This window comes from Camelus dromedarius, chromosome 4 (assembly GCF_036321535.1).
Source record: "Camelus dromedarius isolate mCamDro1 chromosome 4, mCamDro1.pat, whole genome shotgun sequence".
Classification (NCBI taxonomy): Eukaryota; Metazoa; Chordata; class Mammalia; order Artiodactyla; family Camelidae; genus Camelus; species Camelus dromedarius.
The window spans coordinates 45024492-45029733 of record NC_087439.1 but is presented as its reverse complement, the minus strand read 5'-3'; the positions used below and the strand labels follow the sequence as shown (position 1 = coordinate 45029733).

At 41.6% G+C, this 5242-nt stretch overlaps 1 pseudogene; it reads left to right on the top strand.

The window, feature by feature from the left end:
- The first annotated feature begins 334 nt into the window (after positions 1-334).
- Positions 335-1862, top strand: LOC105091110 (uncharacterized; annotated as a pseudogene).
- The last annotated feature ends 3380 nt before the right edge of the window (positions 1863-5242 follow it).

The window sequence follows — 5242 nt, the reverse complement described above, 5'->3', positions numbered from 1 at the left end:
TTTGAAAAATCAATCAATGCAATCCACCATATTAGAGGATAAAAACGAAAAATCACACGATCAGATCAGTTGATGTAGAAAAGACCTTTCACAAAGTTCAACACCCATTCATGATCAAAACTTTCAGAAAACAAGGAATAGAGAACTTCCTCAAGTTGATGATATATAGCTACAAAAAACCTACAGCTAACACCATACTTAATGGTGAAAGAATGAATGCTCTTCTTCCAAAACTGGAAGCAAAGCAAAGATGTCGGCTCTCACCACTCTTACTCAACATAGCACTAGAAGTGATGGTGCAGTAAGACAAGCAAGGGAATGATAAGCCGCAGAAATGAGAAAGGAAGAAGTAAATTTATTTCTAGTTGCTGACATGATTTTCTACATAGAAAACTCCAAGGAATATACCAAACACAAAACAAAAAACTTCCCGCGTCCGTGCGGTGCGGCCTCCGCCCGCCCGGCCCGCGCCGAGTCGCAGCCCTGGCGGCAAGGACGAGCAGGAGCGCTGAAGACCGTGCTAGAAGCCCGAGTGTTTCGAGGACTTGCTCCTACAGTTTCTCTCTCTGCAGAATCAGGAAAGAATGAAAAGGGACTGCCACCAAATCCCAAGAAGCAAAGTCCACCAAAAAATGTAGCGGAACCAAAGGAGAGGGGAAAGCCACTAGCCACCCCACCAGCAGCTGAATTGTCTAAAAACTTAACCTCCACCCAGTTCTTCCTGGTCAGTTGTGAACGGAGGCAGGACGGTAGCTAACCCCAACCCCGGTGACAGCCTGATGGTCACAGAGGAAGGGCTTCCGACGTGTTTGTCAAGAAAGACTTTGGTAGAGTTTCCTCAAAAAGTTGTCTCCATCCAGAAAACAAGGTTCTAATTCAGACGCAGTCCCGGGGAGCAGGAGAGGGACAGGTGACTTGTCCTCGTCCTCGTCCAGCTCCTCTGACTCGGAGTCCGATGAGGAGGGTGACAGCCAAGGAGCTGACCATCCAGTGAAATGCAGAGGCAGAAGAGGGTTCCCCAAAGCAGAGGCCCCCCGTTCCCTTGAAAATGGATCCCCCCAAATTGGGGTGTCACTGCAGCCACATGCAGACCTCAGCTCTCCAGAGAGACCCCGCCAGGCAAAGAAGAAAGGGGCTTCCAGGAAGCCTTTAGAGGATAGAAAAGACACCAAACCAAAAACCACAGCACCCACGTCACAAGAGGGTGAAGAGTTTACAAACCAAAGTGGAAAGGAAAAACAATTGCACAGAACAGGTAGAGCAAATGACATCGATAAAGGAAGCCAGAAGGCAGTTGAAGTTAAAAAAGTCTCATCTAACCATACAAAATCCGGATTTTCCACACGACCGGACGGCGACCCAGCGCCCACCCCATAGACAGAAACTAGAACAGGAACACAGCTGCAGGCGACTCCTCCTGGGACTGGAGGACGACGTGGAGAAAATCAAGTACCAGAACCTGACGGGGAGGCGGCTTTTGCCCTGCTCAGAAACGAAAATGTGGGAAAGCCAGTAGCAGACAGACTCTTGAAGACTAAGGAGGAGTTGGAAGATCAGTTACCAATAAAAAATTTGAAGCCAGTTCCTGTTCATAACAGACGCATTGGATGAAAAGACAGCAGGACTGAAGCTTGAGGAAAAGGACGAAATCATGGAAGACTCAGCCACCCCAGTGGAAGGCCTGGACCACACACAGGGGCCTGCACATGCCTCCGCCTCCACAACACCACCTACAAGAATCTCCAGCATCATGACGACAGCACGTACACCTTCTTAGACCTCAACCTGGACCTCTTGAAATTTAGGATGCCTCAGCCCTTTTCAGGACAGGAGTCACCTTGCCACTGAGAGCTCAGTTTAAAGATAAGCCTTCTGTTGTCCTGCATTCTTGTGTGCAAAAATAAAATCCGCTCAGCAGTCAAAAAAAAAAAACAAAACACACACACACACACAAAAACAAACAAACAAAACAAAAAACCCAAAACTTCCTAGAACTAATAAATGAGTTTACTAAGATTGCAGGATACAAGATAAATACAAAAATCTACTATATTTCTATTTGTTATCAATGAACGAGTGCACAACAAAATTTTAGATGCAAATCACCTACACACTGCAAAATAAAAATTAAATACTTAGGTATAAATCTAACAAAATATGTACAACACTTACATGCAGAAAACTACAAAACACTGATGAAAGAAAATGAAGGTCTAAATAAACTGAAAGAGACTGCATTCATGGACTGGAAGATTCAATATAGTTAACATGTCAATTCTCCACAAACAAATGTAGATTTAACTCATCCTTATTAAAATATCATAGAAATTTTATGTAATACAGACAGAACAATATTACTCTAAAATCTACATGAAAAGGCAAAGGAATTAGAATAGCTAAAATAATTCATAGAAAGAAGAAAAAAGTGATAGGAATCAGCCTACCCAATTTCAAGATTTATTATATAACTTCAGTAATCAAGACTATGCAGTATTGGAGGATGTATGGACACATAGAGCAATGGAACATTGGAAAAGCCAGAAATTTACCCACACCAGTAAACTCAACTAAATTTTTACAAAGATGCAAAAACAACAATGGAGAAAGTATAGCCTTTTAAACAATTGGTGCTGAGGCAAATGGACATTCCTAAGGAAGAAAAAAAAAAAGCCTCTACCTAAATGTGACATTTTATACAAGACAAACTCAAATGGATTAATTTTAAAAATGGAAAACTATAAAACCTTCACAAAAAAAACATGGAAGCAAATCTTTTTTTAGTTCTAAGGCTAGACAAAGAGTTCTTAGGCTTGACATCAAAGCACTATACATAACAAGAAAATGATAAATTGGACCTCATCAAAATTTAAAACTTTTGCTTTGCAAAAGACTAAGAGGATAAAAGACAAGTTACAAACTGAGAGAAAATATTTGGAAACCACTATCTGACAAAGGTCTAGTGTCTAGAATATATAAATAAATCCCAAAGCTCAACAGTAAACAAACAATTCAGTTAGAAAATGAGCAAAAGAAATGAACAGACATTTCACCAGAAAGGATATACAGATGGTAAAGAAGCATATAAAAAAATTCAACATCATTAGCCACTAAGGAAGTGCATATTAAAACCACAATGATATATCACTACACATGTATCTAAATAGCTAAAATGAAAAATAGTGGCAACACCAAATGCTGGCTAAGATGCAGAGAAACTACATCACTCATATTGCTGTTGGGAATGTAAAATGGTAGACCCACTATGGAAAACAGTTTGGCAGTTTCTTAAAAAACTAAACACGCAATTACCATAGGGCCCGGCAATCGTACTCCCAGGCATTTATTTCAGAGAAATGAAGTCTTATGTTCACAATTCCATAAAGTTGCTATGGAAACTGTACACAGGTTTCCATAGCAACTTCATTCATAACAGACAAAAACTTGAAGAATGTGACACTCAGCAGTTATGTTTCTATTATCCTTAGACCCAGCCCCATCTTCTTTTGTATTTCAAGGACTTATTAAAGTCTGCGTGTTGGTTATCTTGCTAAAAAAAACAAACAAAAAACAAAACTTGAAGCAACCCAGATGTTCTTCGATGGGTAAACATTTAAACAAATTGTGGTACATCCGTATCGAAGCAGTAAAAAAGGAACAAACTATTGACACACACAACAACATGGAAAGATCTCCAGAAAATTATGCTGAGTAGAAAAAAGCCAGTACCGAAAGTTTGTATACTGTATGCCTCCATTTATATAAAAATTTTGAAATGACAAGATTCTAAAAACAGAACAGATTAATGGTTGCCAGGGGTTAAGAGGGGTTGGGGGCGGAGTGAAATGGGTGTGGCTACAAAATGGCAACATGAAGGATCTTTGCAGTGATGGAAATGCTATGTCCTGACTGTATTTGTCAATTTCCTGGTTGTGATACTGTACTACAGTTTTGCAAAGTATTATCCTTAGAGGAAACTGGGTAAAAGATACACACAGGATCTCTAGGTGCTGGTTTTTTTAATGATTCCCTATGAATCTACAATTACCTCAAAATACTAATTTTAATTTAATTTTGAAAAATAGAAAAAAAAAAAAAGCCTTTACCTCAGATGGGTCAATTGTCCTTCCATATATCCAGCTAGTCTGGATCATCCATTTGGCTCAAACTGCTTCCTCTAGCTCCTCCCTCTCAACAGATACCACCACCACCACCAAACATTTATTGGGCATTTGTTATGTGACAAAGAATGGACTAACTTTATGCGCTAAGAACATTACGCATGTTAGCTCATTTAATCCTCATAACAGATTACTTTGAATTCTTCTTTCCATAGGAAGCAGCAGCCTCAGACACCACTCCCTCTACTTCATCCTCCACCATCCACTCCTTTTTTTCTTCCTTTGGTAATGAAAAGACGAGGCCGTTCCCCAAATTAAGGACAATCCTTTCACTTAAGCACTGGATCCTTTCTTCTCAGGATTGTAACTCTTGTGTTTTGAACTCCTACATTTCTACTACCTCTATTCTGTCTGAATTTAGGTATGTTCACGAATTCTCTCAATTGAAAAAAAAAAAAAGCTTCCCCAAACCTTACTAAGCATCAACTCCTCCTTTCGTAGCCACTTTTCTTAAGAATTGTTCACATTTACTCTTTCTACTTCCTTAACTTCCGTTTAGTCCACAATCCACTACAACTTGTCTTCTCCTCCTGCTCTATGGAAGCCTAATTTCTTTCCCGCATTTGACACCACGTCTATTCCTTAATCTAAACTCTCTCTTTTGGGCTTCTCTGACGTCACCAGCCTGTGAGAGTTGAGATGAGTGACACAGTTGACCTAAAAAGAGGGAAACAAATTAGGGCATACGAGCGGCAAAGAAAGCAAAGATGAGTGTAGGTTGCTACCTTCTGAGAATAGGTTTGGGCGACAGGAGGCAGAAAAGGCCACACTGGGCATTAAAACAAAGTGACTGTGACTTTCACCCTCACTTTCACCCTCTTTCTTCCTCCTTCCTTTGGCGGCCTGGCGATACTCAAGGACAAACTAGAGGATAATGGCCATGCGACAGGCTGAGAGAAGGCCCAGCTGTTTGTCTCCTCCTGCTGGCGCGGACAGCACCGCGGTGCAGGCGGAGGAGGAGCTCGGGCGCCAGCGGAACCCGTGCGCGGGGCCGCGGTTGCAGCTCGGCCCCGGGCCGCTGGCTGGCGGACGCGTGTGCGCGTGCGTGGCGGCGCTTCCGGTCC